This window comes from Bos javanicus, chromosome 12 (assembly GCF_032452875.1).
Source record: "Bos javanicus breed banteng chromosome 12, ARS-OSU_banteng_1.0, whole genome shotgun sequence".
Lineage (NCBI taxonomy): Eukaryota > Metazoa > Chordata > Mammalia > Artiodactyla > Bovidae > Bos > Bos javanicus.
In genome coordinates this window covers 76,893,882-76,920,728 of record NC_083879.1, presented here as the reverse complement: position 1 = coordinate 76,920,728, position 26,847 = coordinate 76,893,882, and the positions used below count along the sequence as shown (strand labels likewise).

Here is a 26,847-nt window from a genome sequence, read left to right as displayed (position 1 = left end):
ACCAAAAAACCAAGCAATTCTATCCCCTCAGACCCCAGACTCTCTTAAGTCAGGACTGTTAACCTGTTGCCTTCATAAGCATGTGCAGTGGCTGAATTAACAGGACAGGAAGCTGCAGCCCTAAGAACCGGCCCAGTGTATCTTGTGAGTAAACCACAAAGGAGAGGGGATTTAAACCATCACAACGATGTTCCCCTGGGAGCCGTTCCGGTCCATCAGAACCCAAATTCGAACTTTTCAATGGCCCTTTAAATGTATGCACACCTAATAGACTTTGCATTTGCAATAAAGAAAACTGTATACCTTTCCAAAATCAGCTCATAAAATACAGTAAATACCTCATTACATTTTTAACTCAGTGCTTTAAATACATCCTAACCCGTTTCTGGGTTGCAACAGCCAAAGTGTGAATACCCACCATTGGGTTTCTACAGTGCAGTACTCAAAGGTCCCCTTGCAGTTCTCATGGCCTCTTGCAAACAAAGCTGGTAAATAAAAGAAAGCGGATGACAAAAGAATCCAGTTTCCTACCTGATCCTGACCAGCCAGCCCAGGGCAAAGCTTCAACTCTCCCAGAGCAGCCTCGGGGAAAGCAAGCACTGATCGCCCTTACTTGCCTCTTTCTTGCTTTTGTTTCCTTTGAGAGTCATGCCTGCAACTTCCCCAGGATGTGAGTTTCTGAGTCAGAGGCAGATCCAATACCTCTAAAAGAGTTCACCATGGTAAAGCACCATCGTACTTACTGTTAGTTCTCTCCTCTTATGTCAAGGTTTCTTTCTGCCCCCAACCTGAGAGCGGGCTCTTCGCTGAGCCAAGATCTCAGATACTGGTCATGTTGAAAGGCTGGCCCTGCTCGACAAAGATTAGCGAGCTGTCTGCAGCAGTCCCTTCTCTTCACCATAGCCAAGTAGGCCCGATAAATGCTAATACTCAGCATGACGCATCAAGAACTTTAAGCCTCCGCAATGGCTAAGCAGAAAGTATCACAAATTTACTGAAATTATCTGTGGCACAAAAGAAAAGAGAAGGAATTAATCAAAGTCTCTCTCTTAATGCAATGCTTGATTGAACTACCCCAATCCCTTTTTAAATAGGATACTGGTGGCAAGTGACCCTGATGGCAGGCCCTAGTGAGACACACAAGGAACACTTGTTCCATTTTTTTCTTTTATGACCTCATTAAGGAGGATTTTGAAGATTGTTCCTGAATATGAGAACAAAGTGCCTTAAGACATCTCTAGCTTTTTGTGTCTTTTAGCCTTTTACTGCTGGGATGGCCTTTAGGTCTGTGTTTACAGCTAGGTACACTTACGCTCACACTCTTCTCCCCCTCCTAAAACAAGAATTGAGGAAGAGGATCTGGAGGGAAGGAGTCAGAGTTGTGCGCCTCTATGCAGAGGTGCGCTAGCTTCTCACACCACAAAGTTTTGCCAAGACCAACTTGGGTCCACGCTTTTTTCATCTCCTCCGAGTTGGAGCTGCCATTCATTAGCCCTGGCGGCTGTTCGGAGGCTGTTATCAAGGGAGGGCTCAGACTGCCAAATCTGCTGGTGTGAGAACAGTCCACCGCCAGCAACATTTTTTCTGCTTGTTTGTTGACTCTGCGCTTCGCTTTAATATGGAAGATTATATTTAAGATCAGAAACAAACAAACAGATTTACAACCGAAGGCTTAAAAGGCAAACAGCAAAAAAACCCAGCGAAGGACTGAGCCTAAATGTAGTATTTTTATTGACTTCTTAGAAACCAAATAACCTGGCATATTAGTGTGTGCATTCTGCAACAGACATTCAGCCCCATTGTACTACTTAGAAGAGAATAAAAAGAAACCCTACTGTTTGAAACCCAGCGGAACATCCCCACAACAGGGCACAACTGTTCCCTCATGCATGAATGGGAAGGAGATGAAAGAAAAGATGGACTTCTGAGGTACAGCAAAAAACAAAGACAACAAAAGTGCTGATCATGAGGGAATGACACAACTCACTGCCGCAAAAAGGATGAGAGAAAGGAGCTCGGACAATGCTGAGGACAGCCAAGTGACACGTGGGAGAATTGAAAAGTCTACACAAGTGTCCTTTCTCTCCACCCCTGAGGAAAACAATTAAACGCTGGTACATCTGTCATAGAAAAGATCACTGAAACCTGTTACCATCACTATGTACGGTAAACTCAACTGCCCAAACTGTAACTCTGCAATTAAACGCCGCCACCCCTGTTTCTCACCCTTGCTAAAATGAAAAGTGTTCACTTCTACGAGGCTTTACAACATCTGAATATGTTGAAACAGATGATAAAGGCTGAGGGGTACTGAAAATGTGTATGTATGCATGTATGTGTGCATAGAGGTTTAAAATACTCTGTGTAAAAGATGGGCTTCAGGAATTGCTATATAAACTCAGCTTTTGTTTGTAAAATATTCTCTCCTTGACTCACGTTATAGAGATATTTGCTCTAAATTTTGCATTGGTTTTCATCCAGTAGCAGCTCCAAATATTTTGGCATTGTTTTTTTGTTCTCAAACCCCACTACCAAGAAGATATTGTTTGTAAATGCCTAATATGGATGAAGCTCACAATTGAATGCTACTTTTAGGTAAATGCTATCATTTGTAATGGGATGGGAATACTTTGGGGTGTTTCTGTTTTTCTTAAGAAACAGAGGCATGCCTGTCCACACTTCACTCATGTTGAGCCCTCCTAATAAAGTGTTCAGTGAGAAAATCCTATCAACCAAATACATTATCAACTAAAAAAACACCATATGAAATCCTCACATGATGCTTATTGCTCCGGAAGTCCACCAGCCTGGGAAGTCACACTGTTTTTAAGTGAGCTCCTGAGCGTTACTCCTTGCTTGATAATGTGCAGTCCCTCATGAAACCCCAAAAGCAGTTATTGACCCTGTCAGGATGCCTGATTAATGGACAAACGTAGTAATTGATTAGCAAAGAAGTGTGAATTAAAAGGGGGCACAGCATCAATAACCAGCTTCTAACAAAAGTGGTTGACGTAAAATGTAAAACAAGAGCCCGCGGCTATATCTTATCAAAGGCACGCTTTTCTTACAAAGGGGAGAGACCGGGAAATAAACAGGCCTAGTGTCCTGAGCCCTGTGAGTCTTTAACCCTTCCTCTTGGTAAGGGTACTGTGTGGAGTCAACAAGCAGGTTGGGAAGTGCCTGTCCATCCACTTGCAGTCCACCTTCAGATACCTAGCAGATGAGCCACTTAACTGTTCCCATTGTCCCAAGACTTAAGAAAAAGCACGTAAGAAGTCCTATTCTCTCTTCGTTTTGTTTACTGTGACCTCTCTTCACTTATGTCCTCATAGAAAAATAAATTCTGCTTGCTCAGGTGTCCCTGGAGAGACAGGCAACATTACTCACTAGAATGTTGCTTCCATCTGCTTCTGAGCATGAAAAATAAATTTATTCAATCAGTCAGTCAGTCATCCAGCACCTGGTACAGGCCAGCTATTCTGCTGGGCGATACAGAGATGAATAAGGTTTACAGCAAGCTGAGTGAATGCAGACCCTGCTCCTGCTTAGAACGCACAAAAGTATTGCATAATCTAAAGCAGAAGTTAAAGGGAACTCCCTGGTGGTCCATTGGTTAGGACTCGGTACTTTTACTGCTGTGGTCTTGGTTCAATTCCTGGTTGAAGAACTAAGATCCCACAAGCTAAGAGGCACAGCCAAGAATAAATATATACATATAATAAAGCAAAGATTTATACATATCTCAGCTTGAAACAGAAAGGAAATCTTCAAGTCCTGAAACAAAGCAAGAATTTCAGAGCTGGAGTTCCTGGAGCTGATGCTGTGTCTACAGAGGGGCATCAGCCCTGGAACAAAGACTAGGGGCTGGAGTATCAACACCCTTGTGGCACAGAAGACACCAACTTGGGCTTGTGCAAGGTGAGGGAACTGGACAAACTAGACCCCTTTAAAAGCAATCTAATCCACAAATAGGGAACTAGAACCTAGATAGCACATTAAAAAGCAGAGACATTACTTTCCAACAAAGGTCTGTCTAGTCAAAGCTATGATTTTTCCAGTAGTCATGTATGGATGTGAGAGTTGGACTATAAATAAAGCTGACCGCCAAAGAATTGATGCTTTTGAACTATGGTGTTGGAGAAGACGCTTGAGAGTCCCTTGGACAGCAAGATGATCAAACTAGTCAATGCTAAAGGAAATCAGTCCTGAAATTTATTGGAAGGACTGATGCTAAAGCTGAAACTCCAATACTTTGGCCACCTGATGCAAAGAACCGACTCATTGGAAAAGACCCTGATGCTGGGAAAGATTGAAGGCGGGAGGAGAAGGGGACAACAGAGGATGAGATGGTTGGATGGCATCACCAATTTGTTGGACATGAATTTGAGCACGCTCCGGGAGATGGTGAAGGACAGGGAAGCCTGGCATGCTGTAGACCATGAGATTGCAAAGAGTCAGACACGACTGAGCAACTGAACTAAGAACGTCCACAAAGAAAGAGCAAGATAGTCTGAGGTATAGCTTGGGCTGTATTAAAATTTAAAGCCTTTTATATGAGTCATCAAAACCACAAGCCTGTGTTAACAGCAAGTACAGGCATGAAGTTTATACCACTTGGATGGGTTTGAAGTCACAGACAGAGAAATTAAAATTAAGAACTTGCGTTCAAGACTCTAAAACAACTGAGCTTTAGTCTGCAGAGAAGAAATGCAAAGCAGTGCTGCAAGAATGTATCCACAGTCCGGGGTACATGAACTCCCAGAGGTGAAAACAACCCCTTCTGAAGATGAGCTCACAATAGAATCCCAACCATGGAAGGAAATAAACCACCAGGAGGGAGGCTCACTATGCACAACGTAAGGGTGAATAGGTATCTGGCGAGAGTCCCTGGGCTGCAAGGAGATCCAACCAGTCCATCCCAGAGGAAATCAATCCTGAATATTCGTTGGAAGGACTAATGCTGAAGCTGAAACTCCAATATTTTGGCCACCTGATGCAAAGAACAGACTCATTGGAAAAGACCCTGATACTGGGAAAGATTGAAGGCGGGAGGAGAAGGGGACAACAGAGGATGAGATGGTTGGATGGCATCACTGACGTGATAGACATGAGTTTGAGTAAGCTCCGGGAGTTGGTGATGGACAAGAAGGCCGGGCGTGCTGCAGTCCATGGGGTTGCAAAGAGTCAGACACGACTGAGAGAGTGAACTGGACTGAACTAGAAATGAGTGAAAAACCTCAGTAGGAATATGAAATATATATTTGAAGTTATTAAAAGTGACACAGGAAGGAATAGTAACCATTGAAAGATTGGGACAGTATTGGAAATAAAAATTAATTCAAAAGAATCAAATTTAGCATTTTTGAAAGGAAAAAAATATAGTCACAAAAATGAATAAGTAAAACAGTAGATTAGATATGCCTGAAAAAAGAATCAGTGAGTTCTGAGGTCACTTAACAGCACATGAAAGAACAGCGTAGGCAAAGGGCAATGAAAGGGACCAGGAAAACTGGCAGAGTTCAGAAAAGCAACATGCCCGGGAAGATAACCCCCTCCTTTAGCTCTCTCTCCTGCCTGGGTAAACATTCACAAATTCCCTCAAGTCCTGTGTTGACTTCGTAAGTCTCAATGACAAAGACCACTGACAAAAATGTGGTGCAGTGTAAATAATAACAGCTTTATTATTCCCCCAGCTCCACTGGGGCAGAGAAAAGCAGCAGACGGTCCCCGGAAAGAACAAATGTTAGTACTGCCCAGTCCAGAATGCAACCCGCCACATTGCTCTGGGCCTCTGGAGGGGAAAAGGAGAAACACTGTCCAATCTCAAGTTTCTTAAAAACAAACACACAAAGAAAAACCCAAGCCACCAATTTAGAGATAGTTAAGAATGAAGTTGGTTACAGAAATGCAGTAAGAAGGCTCTCTCCTCCAACTAGATCTTTCATCTTCATTTCATACAGATGCTCATCTGCATTTCCTTTTTATTGAAAGAACATACACATAAAAGCCTACAGATAAACTCCTACCTCTCGTTAAGAGTCTGGAATTGGGGCAATTTCTAGGAGTTAACAATTTATAAGAGGTTGTGATCTTTCCAAAAAGAGAACTGTCAAGCTGAGAAGTTGAGAAGAAATGTGGGAAGAGAGAAAAGAAAGTTTTCAACTACGGATTTTTCGGAACAGACACAGGAGTGAAGGGCATGGAAATTTTCTTGAACACCTGTTCTTGCTACGAATTTTTTTTTTTTTTTGCATACTCTTTCATGAGACAGAAAAGGAAAAAAATATAAGCTGAAAGGGAGCAAATGGATTCCCCATTGCCAGGAAATAGAGGCTGGTTCTCAGATCAGAGAGAAATACAGTAGGCAGAGGATGACAACATCTGCTGTATTCGCTAGCTGTGCTGTGTGTTATGAGCTAAGTTGCTTCAGTTGTGTCTACTCTTTGTGACCCCATGGACTATAGGCCACCAGGCTCCTCTGTCCATGGGATTCTCCAGGCAAGAATACTGGAGTGGGTTGCCATGCCCATCTCCTGGGGATCTTCCCGACCCAGGGATCGACCCCACGTCTCTTATAGCTCCTGCACTGGCAGGCAGGTTTTTTATTACTAGCGCCACCTGGGAAGCCTAGGGCTGTGATAACAAAGTTCTACAAACAAAGTGGCTTACACATTCAAGAGACCAGAAGTCTGCATCAAGGAGGGAGGGGCCTGTTCCAGCCTCTCTCCGTGGAACGTAGATGGCCATCCTCTGCCCGTCTCTCTTTACATTGTCTTCCCACTATGCTTGGTTATTTTGTGTTCAAATTTCCCTTTTATTTAAGGACACCAGTCATATTGGATTAGGGTTCCCCATAACCTTAAATTAAGATTAGTTAAGTTAACCCCCTTAACTTATTTCATCTACATCAACCATACTTTCAAATAAAGTCACATTCTGAGTCCTGCAACCTCAATATATGCATTTTGGAGAGGAACACAATTCAGCTCATAACAACAGCTGGTATTTACTGGGTTCTTATTGGGTGCCAGGCACTGCACAATGCAACATTTCATGTAATTCTCTGAAATTATAATCCCCATTTTATAAATAAGGAAGATTGGGAACACAGAAATTAAGTAATTACCCAAGCTCCAATCACAGCTGGTAAATAACAAAGTTAAGATTTCAGAACCTGGTCCAGTGGACCCACCATGCTAAGCATTATCCTTTACTCTGTATCTAATAAGACCATGTTTCACCCTTTTGGAAATCTTTGTGATGGAATCAACAAATACATGCCCAAAAGAACGAATGAAGTACATGAGTGGGGGATGAACAAATTGGTGGGTGGCTGAGGATTTCTACATAGTAAGGTACTGCCATCGATGAAGTACTGATGAAACACTGCCATTGCCTGATAAAGTACTGCCATCATCCAAAGCGCTCATGTTTCCAAAAGAATCCTTAGGTCCACGTGGTAGGTCTACGTGCTAAGTGGCACGTGGCGGGGAATACACAGGCTGAGGAGTCTGACAGAACCTGTTTGGTGGTGGCAGACGCAAATGTTAATGATTTCTGTGTGCTCAATTTTAAAGAAACAATTCTGAAATGATTTTTGAACATTAACAGAAATGATGAGTTTTAAGGAGCTAGCCTGGTAAAAATCAGAGAAAGCAATGGCACCCCACTCCAGTACTTTTGCCGGGAAAATCTCATGGACGGAGGAGCCTGGTAGGCTGCAGTCCATGGGGTTGCTAAGAGTCAGACACGACTGAGTGACTTCACTTTCACTTTTCACTTTCATGCATTGGAGAAGGAAATGGCAACCCACTCCAGTGTTCTTGCCTGGAGAATCCAAGGGACGGGGGAGCCTAGTGGGCTCCCGTCTATGGGGTCGCACAAAGTCGGACACGACTGAAGTGACTTAGCAGCAGCAGCAGCCTGGTAAAAATACAGCTTGGGCAAGTACACACACCATGCAGCTCTACCAACCCCCTAATTCAAGGTCAACCATCATTTCAATAGCAACAAGATTAACTGCCATTACAAAGAGAACTTTTTTTAGTAACTAGTGTTTCAAACTTCTAAATCTGTTTTATCATAGATCATATCATTGTAAACGATCTCTCAAAATCATTAATCCAAAAATCAAGGCCAAATCTCTCTCTAAAAAAGTCAACTCAGGCTTGCACTTAAGTACTCAAGTTCAACTGCATGTGCTTGGAAGAAAAAAGCTGAAAGGAAATACTTAAATAGTATAATTTATGCCTGACTCCGCCAGCCACTTAACTCACTAAGAACAAAGATGTAAATCGGCCTATGAAAGTACCCCAGGTCCCCTGAGCCTCTCATCCTGTCTTGGGGGCTAAGTGTGATGCCTGGGTTTAAAACTGAATTGCAAAATATGCATTTTTCCAAGAGTCTGCCTCTAAATGTAGCCACCCTCCCCTCTGGTATTTAGCTGAAGGAATGGAGATCTGCCCCCATGCTAGAGGAAAAAATAAATCTGTGGTCAATTTAATGACATATTATTTAATATAACAGCAAAACAGAGTTGAACTTGACTGTATATGACTATCCCTTTCCAAAGGTTTTTAATGCCAAATACCCAAGAAAGGTGCAATTACTCCAAATCACCTTTCACACAATGATACTCTATTGATAAGTTTTTGTCTCAGAAGTACAGAACATAGTCATCCAAAACTACTAAGAAACCAAAATCCATCCACCATCTGCAGCTCCAGTGCGTCACCCACAAGAGCCTCATAATAACTGGAGCCATTCAAGGAGGGACCTCTCAGAATGAGACGTGGCAAGAGACCTGGAGAGTGGTAGACAAAGCTTTGAAATGGTTTTGTATTTTCTGGGCATATTTGGCCCAGGAGCACATTGTATATTTTCCAGTGGCTTTGTCTTCGTTGTGTGTGTGTTCTTTTAATTGTGGTTAAATATACTTAACATGGGCTTCCCTGGTGGCTCAGATGGTGAAGAATCTACCTGCAATGCAGGAAACCAGGATTTGATCCCTGGATCAGGAGGATCCCCTGGAGAAGGAAATGACAACCCACTCCAGTATTCTTGTCTGGAGAATTCCATGGACAGAGGAGGCTGGTGGGCTATGGTCCATGCGACTGCAGAGTTGGATACTACTGAGCGACTTTCACTTTCATTCACATACATAACATACAATTTACCATTTTAATCATTTCTGATTGTTTGGTTCTGTGGCATTAAGAACATTCTCATCGTTATGCGAACATTACCACCATTCACCTTCAGAACTTTTCTCATCATTCCAAACTGAAACTCTGTCCCTGTTAAACAGTGCTTCCCCACTCTCCGCCTCCTCTGGTCCCTGGTAACCGTTATTCTATGCTCTGTTTCCATGAGTTTCACTACGTTTGTACCTCAGGTAAGTAGAATCATACAGTTTTTGTCCTTTTCCATCTGGCTTGTTTCACTTAGCATAATGTTTTCAAGGTTCATCCGTGTTGTAGCCTTGGTCAGGATTTCCTTCCTTTTTAAGGCTAAATAATACTCTGTCGTACAGGTACACCACGTTTTGTTTATCCATTCATTCCCCAATGGACACCTGGGTTGCTCCCACCTTTTGACCATTGTGAATAATGCTGCCATTACCTGGGTGTGCAAATATCTGTTCAAGTCCCTGCTTTCGATTCTTTTGGGGCTATTTAGTGATATACCCATAAGAAGAATTGCTGGATCATATGGAATTCCATGTTTAATCCCTTCATTGTATTTTTCTTACAGGTAATGTTGTAAACAGATGCGTCCCTTGCAGCATGTGCCAGGTGCAGTGTGTGGTGAGGTTTCTAAATGCCAATTTTCTGAAAGCGCCAAATGAGTAAATTAAGTTAAAAAAGCAAATTTAAAAGACAGATGTGATGAAAACACTGCCTAACACATAAGAGAGAACCAATAGGTAGTTGCTGAATGAATGTGAAAGTGGCTTTAAAATCTAGCAGGCCTGGTTTCAAGTGTTGGCTGCTATTTACCAGAGGTATGACTGAGTCCTGCTTCACTCCTTTGATACAATGGGGATAATCTTACACAGCTGCTGTTATGTTGTTGGAATTAAATGAGACACTCTATGTGAACTGGTGAGGATTCCCCATGTGCACTAAGTGCTCCATAAAAGGCTGCTATCAGTATTGCTGCCATGAGTATTCACACGACCTCTAGCTACTTATGGTCACAGAGATCATTTGGAAATTTGGTTTCCGAGCCCCACCTCCCCCCACCAAGGGCACCCGCGGCTGTCACTGAAACACCTCTACGCTTGCTCCACGCTGAGCTGAAGTGACAACAGACACGGGCCTATGGCTGTCTTACATCATCCTCCGCAGCATCACGGAAGCAGTGTCAACGTCCTGTGCACTCAGAAGGGAAAATACACGCTCTGAAACTGACATCAACAAAGGAATCTTGACAATCAGGGTGGGAAAAAAGATCCGACTTCCCCGTAACGAACAGTAAATCACTTGTTTTCAAGTTCCTTCGTGCTGTGCTCAGAGACAAGAGAATATATTGACAGGATCCCAGAAATACCTTCACACTGAAAAGAGGAGTATTACAGTGTTGATTCTTGAGGCCTAAAGTGTATTACTGTGGCAAATACACAGCTGGGTTCGTGGAAACCTTGGTCGAAAGGCCATCCATAAAACGCCAAAAGCCAGGACCAGCCATGTCTTCAAGCATCACAGTGTGAAAAGGAACATAAAGCCTTCTGCACCCTCAGCTGCTGTGGAAAAGTTGTCTGTTGTGATTCCTTGTAGACAGGGGCTGTCAGCGCATTGAACAAGGAAGGAGTCACAACTCCAGAGTTTACGACCCCAATACGATGGACGGCAGGACTGTCACTCCTAGGCTGTCGTCCTGTGCCCAAGTGACCATTTAGCACCTTCCTTGCGGTACTTTTACACCACGTTCCTGCCTTTCCTGTGGAGAAGAGAAGCGAGGAGAATACGCTTTCTCTTTGCTGCTGAAATCTAAAATTGGAAAATGTAATCACATGAGGGTTGGGTTCTTTTCTTTTTAATGGCAATGCTTAAAATCTCTTCTGTGTCAATGATGCAGGGGAAAAAAAAATCTTACTCCTTAAAATGACTCTTTCATAGAACATCAGGGTTAGTTTGTGAGTGGCACGTTTTAAAAACATTTAATCAGTGATCTGAATATACGTCAACACCTTCTGGCGGCGTGCTATAAAACGTGAGCCTTGTCAACAGCAACAGAAAAGGTGACACGCTTGGGACACAGAGCTTTTACGCTGACACACCGTAATAATATAATTTTAAAATTTATCATCTGTTTAGCTGCAAGCAACAACAATTAATCTTTTTGACAACTCATATAATGCTTTAAATAACACCTGGGAAGAAAAACAACACGTTCCAATTTTTACTTTCATTGTCTTCCAGGCCTTTGTAGCTACAAGTGCATACAAAACCACACACAATAAATTTTGTGATTAGGATTAAAATGTTAGCAAAAAATATTTCCCTTGTCACCTCATGCCCCCCTTTGCCTCAGTTAATAAAATTACTTAACACAAGAAGCGTAAGTGAGAGCGAGTCCCAGGGGGAGTGTGGGCCACCGAGGGTTCATTTCTGTCACGTCAAATGACATTTTATTCCCAAATCATTTAACCTACGACTTCACGTGACTAGTTATAGCTTGAACGGAATTCTAGTGGGGGCCCAGAAATGACACTAATCCTTTTCCTGGAAACTCCATCAGGGCCTGACAATCCCAAGCCCATCTGATACCAACAATTTAAAAACTACAGCCAGGCAAACTGTCTTCATAACATTCAGAAGCGTGTGAGCATATATGTGGTGTACGGTCTGGTCTTTTGCATGTCCTGTGAAGCTTCATGGGGTTTAGATTAGACTACATTAACACCCTTAATTCATCTCTTTCCTATTATACCTTAAATCAAAGCATTTTTCCTAACATACCTGCTGACCCAGCGCCCTGCTCACCCTGAGATTTGAAAGTCTGTGGGTTAAAGCAAAAGCAAAAACATCAGCACAAAAGAGGGCTGACGTTACTCTCACTAGTAAATCACAAGCTTGTAACATTTGCAGGTGAAATGAAATGGGAAGGTTGTTGCAAATCACCCCACTGTACACAAATCTCTTTTTTAAAAAAAACATATTTTTATTCATTTATTTGGCTGTTGTTGCAAACCACTGCACTGTCCACACACCTCTTTCCTTTTTAAAAAAAATATTTATTTTTATTTCTTGGGCTATGCTGGGTCTTAGTTGCGGCATGTGGGATCTAGTTCCCTGACCAGGGATCAAACCTGGGCCCCCTGCATTGGGAGTGCTGAGTCTTAGCCACTGGACCACCAGGGAAGTCCCCACACACCTCTTTCAACCAGTCTTTCAAGACTCTGACTGTCCCCATTTGACAGAGGAGGAAACCAGAGTGCTGAGACTCTAATTCAAGGATTTGCGAAAGCCACATCCCAGGTGTTTTCTATTGTCACACACCCTAAATGGCAGCCAAGACTGAAAAACAAGAAACTAGCTCCAAGAGCTTGGCCAAATGGGTCTGGACACTAGAGTACAATGGCTTATGCTTTGGGCAAGTACCAGCAGCAGACACACAGGAAAAATATGAGCTCTGCGGCAAAGCAGAGAAAAGACAGTGTCAGGGGAAGACGTAGGTCATGAGATCTAGGTGTGCATGTTTGTGAAAAAATAAGAGGGTTGAGCATGTACAGCTCTTTGTCTATAGGTATTTTGTTCTTTTTGGGTTTTTGTTTTCATTCTTTTCTTTTTCCTTCTTTCCCAAGTATAGGCTTTCCCAAGGAAGCCTCCCTGACAGGCTACAGTCCACGGGATTGCAAAAGAGTCAGATACGACTTAGTGACTAAACAACAAGTAGATTTTGATTCCAATACTTTTTTTCCCTAAAGAATGATCAGTGTTACATGATTCTGGTGCCAGACTTCAATATGCCCCATAACTTGCTTTATGTGTTTCTTAGAAAAAACTGCAAATTCTTTTTCAGAAAAAGATTTTTCAGAGGAGAGCCTGCCATTCTACACAGAATGTCAAACTTGCTTTAATGGCTATGCTGACTTGGGGACCATTACTCTAAATGTATATGTGGAGCCTCTAAGCAAAAAAACTTCATAAAGGTTTCCTTCATCCTTTGTTAATTACTGATGAACTAATCCTCCATATGACATGTCTCCCTCTGTGTCTGAGCTCTAACCAGCTGCTTGTATAGCATTTGAAATTGTAGCAGGAACTTCTAAACATGGACAGGTTATTTTGAAAGGGAGAATTCTGGGGTGAATTCTGGATCTGTGAGGGGACCGTGGCACACCCAAGGCACTCCGTTCTCACTGTGGGGACCAGGAAGCTAAGATGGAGGGCTTCGAGAATTTGCTGACATCTGTGCTCCTGATCTCCTGACTTCTGTCCAATTTCCTCCCAGCGCTTAACCATTTTCCTAACCCTGAAAGGAATAAAAAGACTTTCCCACCAAGGAGTTCTTTCCCCAACTATCAAAGCAGGGGGGGGGGGGGAAATCCCCCATACTTAATTAATTGATATACAAGTTTCCTTTTAACTACACCTAGTATTAATATTGAAGTCTCCGGCCTGAACCAGACCTCTCCAACTAGTGGGAAAGGCCCACTGATGTCCTTTCCCAGTACATACGCAGGAGAACAACTCTTAAAATGTGTTTAATTACAGGGAGCCCCTCACAGCATGGAACCGGAGCACTGGGATCTCAGAAAGCAATTTTCCATTTAGTTGGTACTCCTCAGCTAATTAAAAAACCAAACGGGCCAGCAATCTGGACAAGGAAGCAGTGCACACTCCACACGTTACAACCCAGGTAAAGGTACGTGTGAGCCTGAGTGAAGCGAGAGCCGCAGGAACCTGAAGGTGAAAAACAGCCCTTTACAGCAGTGGCCCTGAAGGATGGGGACGTGCCTGGCTGGTGAACGACACGCCGCCCTCTCACTTCCTGGCTGAGACACGCGAACACTCCGGCCATCTGTTGTATCTGCAGAGATCCCCAACTCAGAGGAGAAGAAGAGAAACACGCTTCAGTTGCAGCTGGAACACACATGCTTGCCAATGACATGGGCTCTTGGCACAGCCAGGATTTCAGGTTTGAGCCCTCAGTGACTGATTACTTTCCCCCTTCCTCAACTGTTTAATCAGGTTCCCCGGGTCTTTGCAGGAATCTGTCTGGGCAGGGAGAGTGATAAGGGAGGGAGGGTGCAGAGCAGCCACTGGCTTTCCAAGGGCCCAGTTCTCCTCTGACTGTTGAAATGTCTCCCAGGGGAAAGAAGGAGGTCCCAGAGGCCTGGTGCAGGTTGCGCCCACCATAAATCCCGCTCAGCTTCCTTCCATTTACAGTTTATTGCATTAACATTTCTTTTGTGCTGGCTTCTGCTGAGAAGCTATTGTAAATTTGGGCAATTACAACTTTGGTTCCATCCGTCCCTCCCCTCCTCGGTAGGCACTGGAACATCAAAGGTAGCCTGTTCAGCAGAGGTTGGCTCTGTCTCTTAAATCCAACCTGAAATAGATGTTATTAGGAAGAGCTGGCTCTGGACAAAAGGTAGCAGGATGAATTATAAAGACGCTGCTCTGACCTTCTGAGAAAGTCTTAAAATAAGCTTTCTTAAACTCCGGGCACAAGCTGCCAAGTCAAAGCCTGGGCAGGCACTGGAGGGCCTCCTTGTCCAAATCCTCATAAAGTAGATGCATGGGTCGTGTCAGACAGGCGTGGGCCCCTGAATGGCAAGGTTCTACCAGCCCGGCCTCTGCTTGCACCTCAGTGGTGCTTAAAATAATCTTTCTTTCAAAGCATCTGCGTAAGCCAGAGTGGGTCCCCACTGCTGCTGTGCGGCTGAGGCAGCCTAGAGGAAGCGCAAGACCCTGGTGAGGCCCCCAGCAGATATAAGGAGGGTCAGTAACCAGCTGGAAAGCTTGACGGGACAGTAGGGAGCTGCTTCCATTCCTGACAAGCTGTCACTTGTTACAGGGAAGAGACAGAGTAAGTGTGTGCGTCTCTGGGGTGCTGGGGATTTCACTGGTCAGCTTCAATCTCAAAAACTTTCTGAGAACCTACTGGGTCCCGTGGTGGGTACTGGACTGGGAGGAGTGGGGTTCAAGGATGAACAGCAACAACCCTTGTCTCAAGAAACTTAAAAGCCAGTGGAAGATGCAGGCCTGATGATATCTGACTGTTAAGCTGCTTCCTAACAAGTTTCATAACATAGGCACAAAATGCCATGCATTCTAGCTCTTCAACATGTTAAACAGAGTTATCATATGACCCAGCATTTTTACTCCTAGTTCTGCCCAAGAGATATGAAAACATATGTCCACAATGTATGAGAATGTTCACAGTGGCATTATGCATAATAGCCAAGAAGTGGAAATGACCCACATGTTTATGATGCATGAATGGATAAACTGCAGTATATTCTTGCAATGAGACATCATAAAAAGTAATGAAATATCAATCTCTGCTACAACAGGGAATGTAGTAGTGTTAGTCGCTCAGTCGTGTCAGAGTTGTGACCCCTTGGACTGTAGCCCGCCAGGCTCCTCTGTCCATGGAATTCTCCAGGCAAGAATACTGGAGTGGATTGCTACTTCCTTCTCCAGGGGATCTTCCTAACTCAGGGAAGGTCTCCTGCATTGCAGGCAGATTCTTTACTGTCTGAGCCACTAGGGAAGCCCCACAACAGAGATGAACCTTGAAAACATTACGATAGAGAGAAAGCTGCTGCTGCTGCTGCTGCTAAGTGGCTTCAGTCGTGTCCGAGTCTGTGCGACCCCAGAGACGACATCCCGTCCCTGGGATTCTCCAGGCAAGAACACTGGAGTGGGTTGCCATTTCCTTCTCCAAGAGAGAAAGCAGCCGGACACAAAAAGGCACAACCATATAATTACAATTATATGAAGTATCCAGAATAGGCAAATCTAAAGATTGGGAAAGTGGACCCAGGGATTCTCAGGGAAGGGAAGAGGGGAATGTGACAGCTGATGGGTGTGGAGTTTCTTCTCTGCCAGGAAAACATTCTGGGATTAAGCACCACTGATCATTGTACAACTTTGTGAATAGACTGAAAAACTTTGAATCATACATGTTAAGAGGGTGAATCTTATGGTATTTGAATGATATCTCAATAAAACTTCCCTGGTGGCTCAGACAGTAAAGAACCTACCTGCAATGCAGGAGACCCAGGTTTGATTCCTGGGTATGGAAGATCCCCTGGAAAAGGGAATGGCTACCCACTCCCAGTATTCTTGCCTGGAGAACCCATGGACAGAGGAGCCTGGGTGGGCTAAAATCCAAAGGGTCACAGAGAATTGGACATGACTGAGAGACTTAACACATTCATTTTCAATAAATCCTATACTTTTTTTCTGCACCAAGTAGCTTATGGGATCTTAGTTCCCCGACCAGGAACTGACCCCAGGCCCTCAGCAGTGAAAGCCCAGAGTCCTAACCTACTGGACCACCAGAGAATTCCCAAATCTTATTTTAAAATGCTATGGGAGTTTAGGGTTGGGAGTAATGTAACTAAGGGAAAAGGAGTGTTATATATGCCACCTCTGCTTGTATTAAGAACACAGTAAGGATTTTAAGCACTTTCTTAACAGGAAAGCATGAATGAAGGAAGAGAAGAGGTTACTGGATTCATTGCTCACTTGGATACCTCCTGGTCCGAAGAATGGACACTGAGTTTCTACTTTCTGGATTATTGTTATTGTGATACAGTCCTTAGAAATAACATTCTAAAAACACAAGGATTTAGAGCGCTCTGTGCAGTGTGAGTTTCAGGTTTTGCGGATCCTAGAAACTCCTGTGTTCCCACCACCCTCCAGGCTCTGTTTTCATCATCATGTGGAGCAGCTGATATTTATCTGTCTTTTAAGCAATTTGGGGGCAGTAACTATCCCTTTCATCCCTAGTACCAGCAGTACATACAATAGAGGAGACTCAACAAGTGATTGTGGAAGAAGGAAGGATGGATGAAGGGAGGGAGGGAGGAGAGAGGGAGGGAAGGGGTCATTATTTGCTTATAATGAGCTTATAGTCTAATTCCTCAGGTTTTCTTATCTCTCCATTTTCTTATCAGGAGGTGTTATTACACTAAAATTTTTGGTACTCTAATGCTGTTTTTGTATGTCAAAAGTGGTCAAACAGCAGCAGTTTCCTATGGTTCACTCTAATACACAGTCACAAGAAACAATATCATTTCAGTCCTATTTCATTACACAAATGTGTTTTGAACCCGGGGCTCTGGAAGCTCCGTAGGGAACACCAACTTAGAGGCAAGGGGAAGGTCTCTGATCCTCTCCTTCTCGTTGCTGTTCAGTCCAGTCGTGACTCTGCGACCCCATGGACTGTAGCCCACCAGGCTCCCCTGTCTTCCTCTATCCCCTCGAGTTTGCCCTACTACCTCCTCCAAAAAAAACAAACCAGAGGTTCTATATTGAGTTGGTTTGAACTAAAGACCTAAAGACACATGTCTAAAAATTAGTTTGCACAGTTTATTTACAACTCTAGACCAACTTGGTTATTCACTAAGAAAATGACCTGTAGGTCCAGAAAATAAGGAGTAATGCTTAAGCTCTTTGCTCTCTGTTCCGCTGAAAACCATAATGCTGACAAATTTTCAAGCTACCTACCAACAGGGCATCTAAAGAGAGGCATCTGCAGGAGAGACAGCCATGCTAGAAATTCTGCACAGGGTGGCGACAGGCGTTAGAAACTCGAAGCAGTAATCCAAGGGTTAATCAGGAGAGAGACTGAATCCAGAAAGTGCTTATTAACCCAAGCCTTTCAGTACTGTCTGTACCACCCTGCTGCCTCTAACCAAACAGGACACTGTAGGTCTCAGGATGTCAGAAAGCTTTTGTTGAAGTAGGAGGCTGACAGCTATCTGTGAGGAGGGTTTTTTTGTTTATTTGTTTGTTATTCAAATAACTTTCCCCCCTGAAGAAATTCAAAAGGAAAATGTCAGAAGTCTGTGATTAATGATTTTTTTAAATAGATGGGATTTCCACACCCCACCCCCGTTGAGCTGAAAAGTATGTATGGAAAAGGAATCCACCTCATTAAATGGTAAATCCTCATATGTAAGTTTGATATTGATTCTTTCAAAGAAGTTGTGCTTGTAAGTCAGATGAGGGACAGGAGGGTGTGTCTAAGTATCAGCGTTCTCTGAAGGGCAGCTGTTCAGGAACATTGTCAGATCTTAATGACAAGCAGAACTGGAACTCTGATGATCAACTGGTGATGGGGAAATCACCCAGTCCTGTCTTCTCCTCCAAGCTGTGCATTTTTAATGTGCTTCCTAAAATACCTTCATAATTATTTTTTAAAATACATGCTGTGGGGAAGGCTGGGGTGGCCAGGGAACGTGGTCACCGGGGGTAGGGGGTTGGAGACAAGGGGAAGATTCCAGAAAGGAAAAACCTACACTAAAAACTACTTCCTTTTAATTTTTTTTAAAAGGTTCCTTTTAATCAGCTCTTAGAGCAAAGACAGAAGCTGAAAACATTCCATGTAAATGAACAGCAAAGGACTCCAAATGCTTTGCAGACCAGAACACCGGAAAGAGCTCACTTGGTATCGCCAGGCATGACCGGCTTTAGTGGATTTAACAATAAAAAAGAAGATGGCGCCAAAGAGCCAAACTACATGGGACCTGCCCTTCCAGCAAGAAAAGTGGGTAACACTTTCCACTGGGGGATGCGGGGGAGGTCTAGGGAGATAAATTCTACTTAACACAACAATGTGGATAGCATTTAGGCGGCATGCAAATTTCATCTGCAAAGCTTGCAAATGGAATGCAATTTACTGCTCAAAGGATGTAACCCATTTGAGTTAGAGAGCTAGTTAATAAAACCTTCTAGAAAAGAATGCAGAGTTAATCGCCATCCATCTCCTGGGCTATTTCAACTTGGCTCTTTTTATTTGCTGTTAAGCAAAATTCTAAATATTGTTACAGCAAATCATGTTTCGATAAAAGAAAAGACAAGTTAGGTTTTGGTCGAATTTAAGTCCTTTAATAAAACCCTTGATAAGTTGAAGCTGAAGCTGCTTTTCTCCTCAGAACTCGTTCTGTGGTGGATAAAATTTTCAACAACTATAAAAGTTTCAAGTAGGGTCACATCTAGAAAGTAATAGTAAATAAACGTAACCACTCATAAACAGTGCTAGATCTTTTTGCATTCCTGAAGTTGAAATAATTGAGTACAATCTTCAAAAAACATTCACTTGCAGATATAGTTGGCACATGGGATATAAACCCTACTCCTTCCTTGCTGTGAATCATCGAATTAAAGATAGAAATTATTTTTATCTCCAGTTTTCCTCCTGACTTTTTCTTCCCCTGCAGCATGCCTGCACTAAATAATTTTTGTTTTTCACTGATAACAAGAGAAGTTTGCGCCAGACTATTCCTCTGGGACAACCTGTCAGTGATTGCAAGGATCCGATTCAAAACTTCCTGCAAATAGTGCGCTCACGGCTCATTCTTGATTCTATTTCCCCCTGAAGCTTGCTGAAGGAAGCATCTTGGTGCTTCTTCATTCTATGTTGGTATGTGTGCTTCTGAATTCTGAAATTGAGAATGAACCATATCCACTTTTCAATAACTAGGCTTAAAATGTCAAAGATGTGATAAGTCGTTGAGTAGAACAAGATATTTTATGGATTTGTATTAAGCCCTAAGGGCTGGATGCTAAGACCCCCTACACTTCAGAGTGTTGAGTTCAGCCAGCCACTTGCTAAGGGTGCAAGGGGCAATGCTTGGGGTGTGAGGCTTACTTTATGGAGCATCCTTCAACACCTGAGTGGGCAGACCTGGAAAGTGCAGGCCTTACCTTGGCCACAGTCCCAAAAGGCACATCTGCACCACTGGCTTTTGTCAGGATGAATGATGGCATGAGTCATTTCAGGAAAGCAACCCAGTTGCCAAAATATAACTGCCAAAATATTTGGAATAATGTAATTTAGCACTTTAATGTCATTTTACTTCCTGAATTTTAAAATAAGGAAGAAGTGGCCTCTGGCCATTATAGCTCTTTTTTGCTCTGTGCGTTCCTTTCCAGCATCAGCTATTTTCACTATACTCCATCCTACACTGAAGCTGGAAGAGATATTGAGCATATTTCTTCTCTCTTTATGTCACCACTTCCTCATTCTCAGTTCACTTGTTATTCTCCTAGTAATGCTGAGTCTGTATGCTTAAAAAAAAATTTTTTTTTTTGACTAAAGAAAAGCTTAAGGAATGATATCATTAGCAAATGCAAATATGTTAATTCACATAAAAAGATAAGGCTTAAAAAGTCCAACCTGTCATATGTAAAATTATTTTAATGACATATTCAAGAAGAATCTGGAGATTATGCTGCCAAGAAGGCAATACTTTTAAGGCAATCTTACAAAGTATATGAAATCACAGACTGTAATATCCTGCAACTATTTTAATTTTAAAAGCTCAGTTTACAAATATATACCAATATTTTTCTCACTTTTAATCACTCCCCCACTGTTTTAGCATAAGAGCTAAAATAACCTAAAACTGCCCCTTAAAACACACACAGCAAGTCTGTTACACAGATCGAGAAAACAAAAAATGTATGAAGGAAAGAATGTTTTAAATAATCTGAAACAGAGGAGCAAAAAAATGTGTGGTTTCTAGGTTTCAGCTACTATTAAAGAATTTTCCTGGGAGAATTTTACTTTAAAGCAACTCTAAATGAAAATGCATATAATTAAGGGAAAGACCATTGCTTCAAACAGATTGACTGTCTTTAACAAGTTTCTCTCTTTCTAGCTACTCAGATATGCTATATTTCCTAATTATCACCTTTTAAGGGCCATCTGGGCCCATTCCTCCCCATCAGGGGGCAATTCCATTTGCATTGTTCCTGGGTTTAGTCATGATCAAGTAGTCTGGTGGTAAAGTTCATTAGAAATTAGAACAGAAGCAGTTAACCCAACACAGTAAACCAAGTATCTGATGCTTAGGCACCCACAGGAGAGACGTAAGCCCTCCCTACCTATTCTCACATAACTAACAAGTCTGCCATGTGCATTTTATCAAATTGCTTAAAGAAACATTCAGCTAGTCCCTGGCCAGGTATGTAATGAAAATTTGATTAAGCCTCCTCATACTGCAAAATATTTCTCAATTAAAGCAACGTAACGATAGTCCCTTATGTCTTCTGGTTCCAAAGTCTATTAAAAACCCTTTAATGATTCCCTCATTTAGCCTACCATTCACAAGCAGTATACCACTTCCTTCCTGTAGAGAACACACAAGAATTATCCTAATTGTATTTTCTGTGAAACGAATGCACATTGCAGAGAAGGCGTATCCAACCCACAGACCGACACTGACGGGTATGGGTTCCAAAGACATTCCCTTTTGTCCTCATCAATGGATCACCCTATACATTCACACATTCCTTACAAACGTGTTTGTGTGCCAAAGGGAAGCTTGGCCCCTGGATGTGCTAGATGGTTAGGCAGCTGCCCTACAGCAGGGCTGATTGCAAATAGCGTGGCTAATTCAAGGCAGCCACATACAAGGGTTCCCGCTTCATACCTCGTAAGGTTAGATACATAAAACCCAGGAAATAGTTACTGCCTCATCTTGCAGTTTCTGAGCCTGGCTTGCAATGGCCATCTTAATCCGAAATGCCAGCCTATTGAGATCGAGAAGGAGCGCTCCCTGCTGAGACCCAGAGCCTCATCGGGCTACACCTTAGTCTTGCAAATGAAGACAGCTGCAGCAGGCCCTAATCTATGCAAGGCAGGTGTAGCCCTGGGGCGCTCCGAAAGTGACCCTAGGAGCTCTTAGGGCTGTGAAGTTAAGAAGTTACTGTTATAAAAAGACATTTCATAGCCTCTCATTATCGAGGTTACTATGCTTTTTAAAAGAACAATGGCTTATTTCCTCCCATTTGTACCTTGGTTTTCTCCTCTGCCTTTCTGAAATTCCCTTATTTAGACAGTCCCTAATTCTGACTCCAGCTGGGACACAGCAAATCAGTGGCCTAGCTCACGCCTAAGCCATGCTACTCATTCAATGCTTTGTTGAAAAATTGGTTCTACATCAAGTTACTCCATTTTAAAAACCCATCCTAAAATCTACTCTTCATACATTAGTAGAGATTTCAGGACAAAAGTATGCCCTATAGGATCTTTCTGAGGTCTGATTCGTAAATAAAAATAATTCAATATTGCTTCATAAAAAGAATCTACAGCAAAACATAGCACCACTGAAACTGAGCCAACAATAATTAACTCAAGAAGTAATCACTGAGTCCCCCCTTTCCTCTCTCACCCTCCCTTCTCTCTCTCTTTGAATGTGTTAAAACAAATATATCTATGTCGGAAGCCAGTTCCTGGTCTCCAGTGTCCTCCCAAAGGCTGAGGAAGCAGAATGTCAGGGGTGTTTCTGCCTTAAGAGGGACTGGGGTGCACCTGGGGAGGGCTTGGCTGGGTCACCAGCAAGGCCACCGCCTAAGGCTGTGCCAGGACCCTGAGCTGAGAATATGTGGAGGGTTCCTGGCAGAAAAGGGGACTCAGCAAACCTTAAAGCTTATCCTCTGGGAAGACCCCTGCTCCCCACCCCCATTCTGAAGGACTGAAGTTTTGCTCAGATGATGCTTAAGTCATGTAGGTCTCGACAGAAGAGGCTGATGAAAACCCAAAACCTTATATGTGATTACTATACTGAAAGCTTGTCATTAAATGTCATTTTTAATAGTATTACTTTGAGGCATACTTTGGCTTTCCAGGTAGCTCAGTGGTAAAGAATATGCCTGCCAATGCAGGGGACGCAGGAGATGTGGGTTCGAACCCTGGGTCAGGAAGATCTCATGGAGGAGGAAATGGCAACCCACTCCAGTATTCTTGCCTGGAAGATCCCATGATCAGGGCTCTCCTAGCCCTGAGGAGCAAAGCAGGCTACGGTCCATGGGGTCCCAAAGAGTCGGATATGACTTAGCAACTAAACCCACAACAACAAAGGCATACTTTTAAAATCTGGGAGCTCATATGTGAATTTTGAAGTAAAGATGATAAATATTTTTTAAACACTAGCATTTTCTTGAAGAATTATTTTAGAACTTTTAAAAATCAGTTCTCCTTTAGTTTTCTACCCTTCACTTTAGGAATACACATAATAGGCTTCCCCCCCACAATTCCTATAGAACTGTTGAGTCTTTATAAAAGTATAAAATTTGAAACAAGTGCAGAAAGCCTGTAAATGTGCCAGAAATACCGGGCTACACTTCCACACCCATTACCTCTAACAATTTCACAAGAAGGGGCACATTTTCATGAGTTGTCTGATGTTTTAGCAACAAGACTCCTATGGGCTTTAATGGAAGTCACACAGCTAAAACTCCATGTACCACTTTGAAAATTTAAGAGTAATTGCTAAGTCCCCCTTAGAGGGTCATAGAAATATTAAAAACCAAAGTATTTTGCTAAGAACTCCAATTATGCCTGAAGGCTTACATCAGATTTTATAAAATGATTGGTCACATATATAATGTACTCTAATGCTGTTTTATTGGCTGGTTGTTTTCTTTATAAAAGAGGGTCTTTGTGAAGTCCTGTCTGAAAGGGAACATACAATACGGTGAGCTGCCGATCTGGGGTTCACCTAAACCCATGGCTCAGTCTTACGGGGGAGGGATGTGTGAGCAATAAATGGACTTAGGAACATTTTACCTTGTTATTTACAGACCCAGAAGGGATCGTTTAGTTCACTGTCCCATCAGGCTGATAGATTTTTAAGAAATATATTAAACTTTTGAACAAAACCAGTCTGCTGCCCTGGTGGATATTCATCTTCAGAATCTGTTTCGACTGAGTCGGTGCAACTGACCCTCCACATGTGACGCAGTGGCAGCCTTTGTCTGAGGACCCCTGTCATAAGGAGAACTTCTGACCTCTTTCTGGAATCATGCATAAGAAGTTTTATTAATTTGAGGGAAGAATCCAACATTTCTATTTAAATAATTTCAAACTAACAGAATGGCTGCAAGCAGAGCACCACAAAACTCCTGAATACCCCTTACTGGATTCACCAAGTGTTAGCATTTTGTCACAATTGCTTTATTATGACTTCCTCTCTACATCTATTGACTGATGTTCATATATGGTATGTGTGCTTATATTTTCTTCTGAACCATCTGTAAGTTGTAAACATTGTGTCCCGTTACCCCTAAATACTCCCCCAAATCAAGGACACTCTCCTACACAACTGCACCACAATGTTCAAAATCAAGACCAACATTGGTACCATGCTGTTATCTATTCCATAGATGTAACTGAAATCTCAAAAATTGTCCCAATAATGTAATTTATGTCCATTTTTTTCCTGGCCCATGATCCAATCCCAAATCAGTCACTGCATTTAGTTTTCACATCTCTTCAGACTCAGAAAAGTGCAATACTACATCTTCTTAAAGATTCCTCACATGATCTCTTTGGTAGTACAGTGGATAAGAATCCACCTGCCAATGCAGGGGACATGGGTTTGATCCCGGGTCTAGGAAGATTTCATAAGCCATGGAGCAACTAAGCCTGTGTTCCCCAGCCACTGAGCCCGCACTCTACAGCCCATGAGCTGCAACTACCGAGGCCTGTACGCCTAGGGCCCGTGCTCCACAAGGGAAGCGACCACAATGAGAAGCCTGCGCACTGCAGCCGGAGAACCCACACGCAGCAACAGGAACCCAGCGAAGCCAAAACTACACAAGCCTTTAAAAGCACTGTGGTATCAGTATTCTCTTGTACACATGCGGAGGAAGACACTGCTTCTAAAGAATGCCTTCCGTTTGCTGTTGTAGGCATTGCCACATTGATATTCTCCCATTAGAGGCCAACTTCTAGCTGCCACCATCCATAAAAACATTAGCCAGTGAAATCTTCGCCACTATATACCATTCTGGTTTCCGTCACAGTCCTGAATGCAAAAGTTTCCCAAACAAATATCGAAAAATGCAGACTGAGCATCCTAAATTTTTATATTAAATATTGTCCCAGGAATCAAACATGGGCATTTAGATACTGTTATTTAAATTCTAAATATGTGCACTGGAGAGTAATACACTTTAGGATGCCATTTCACACACCAGGACTTGACGGGTCAAATGTTTTCTCCGTATGAAGTTGAACAGGCCCCTGGAAATCTGAAGGCAGTTGCTAAATGTTGTATATAATCAATGGCTAGAGCAATCTTGTCTTTAGAACATTTCTTTCCATTTCGAACAGACATCTCCTTCTCAGTATCCTCCTCCCATTTTGTAAGCAGTAGAATTACGGTTCATATAAAATGGGTTGTGGTTACTCATTACATGACACCTGGACAGATGGGCCCTTTGCAGATATAACAGGTCTGTGCTTCACTACCACCCCTCCACACACACAGTTACTCACATCCCCATCTGAGGGGCTCTAAGAGTGACTCAAAAGGTAAACAGAAAGTCCCAGCAGAGTGAGCATCTGAGTAACGCTCCAGGAAACAGATTCCTCACTCAGATCCTCCAAGTGAGGAAGGTGTAAGTAGAATACTCCAAAAGACCACATTGTTAGGAGTTCTGGGACATTAAAGAGCACTTCTTGATGCTCCCAAAAAACTGCAGTCTCCCCCCTTTAAAACATGTACCCAGGGCAGAGTTTAATTAGCTGTACAATTTAGGTCACAAAGGTTTTTTTCTAAAGGAGCAGCATATTAGCAGTACAAACAGGTTTAAATATTCTGAATGAGAAAAACCAATCACTGCAGACAGACTCGATTTTTCCCTGCCTGGAGCAAGGACCAGCATTTGGTCAGTCCTCATTAGATGTGTGGTGAGTGAATGAACGTTGGGAGAATTATCTTGTACTTTCTGTTTTTAAAGAGTTAACCTACATAAAAATATCAAGAGAGTAAAAATATTTCACAGTAACGCTTACTGCCTACTTCTTTAATTATACAAAGGATGATTGTAACAAACCTGCTTCTAAAACAAAAAAAAGAATAATAATATTTTCCTAATTTTGGTTTGGTTGCAGAAAAGGCAAATTGGTGCATAATTAACAATTTGTTGGTGCAAATTTATCTGCATCTTTTAATTGGTGTTAATTAGATTAGGACTAAAATTTCTTTAATCCTCTATCTTGCCTTTTTTGATGCAAACTAATTTTCTCAGCTGGATGTCAAAGTTTCCCATTAATTACACTTTTCTAACTGGAGCTTCTTCAACCACAAAGACTCAAACATATAGAACGACAGCAGTTTTCAGAAGGCCTAGGGACCAACCTTTTGGGGAAAAGAAGGAACAGTGAGAGCTGACACTTTGGAGATAAGCAGTGAACCCACCCAAATTCACTGGTGAAGCAAGGCTTCCACAGCAGATCCTGGCCTGAGAGGAGCCTCCAGCATTTGGTGGTTGTAAATGACATCCTGTGATGTGAGTCTGCCACACAAAGCAGGTGTTAGAGCAACACAACAGTGACAAAATGTGTAGCCTTACAGTGAAGAAGATCATCTATAGTAAATGCCAAGAATAACAACATGCTGCCTCTTATGGCTACCTAGGAGCCATTCTGAATACTGGTAGACCCGCTTCCAATGCAAAACAAACGCAAAGGTGAAAGTTCCCCATTTCATATGGTTTCCTCCAAACATTGTAACCCTTCTACCATGGCTAACATGTCAGGGGGAAAGCCACAAAATATATTCAATATCTTTTATGACAAGGTGACCCGAAATAAAACTTAATGTAGTTGAGGATTTTTGATAGCTCTTTATCCATTGCTTTCCTCTCA

The 26,847-nt window shown here is 42.6% G+C and overlaps 1 protein-coding gene and 1 non-coding gene across 17 annotated transcripts in view; both read right to left on the bottom strand.

The window, feature by feature from the left end:
• The window catches only part of CLYBL (citramalyl-CoA lyase), a 266,287-nt gene that overhangs the window by 168,608 nt on the left and 70,832 nt on the right, over positions 1–26,847 (bottom strand). The gene's annotated exons all lie outside the window — the stretch shown is intronic.
• Positions 12,293–12,365, bottom strand: TRNAG-CCC (transfer RNA glycine (anticodon CCC)). Its single transcript has one exon. It is a non-coding gene; the product is annotated as a tRNA-Gly (tRNA).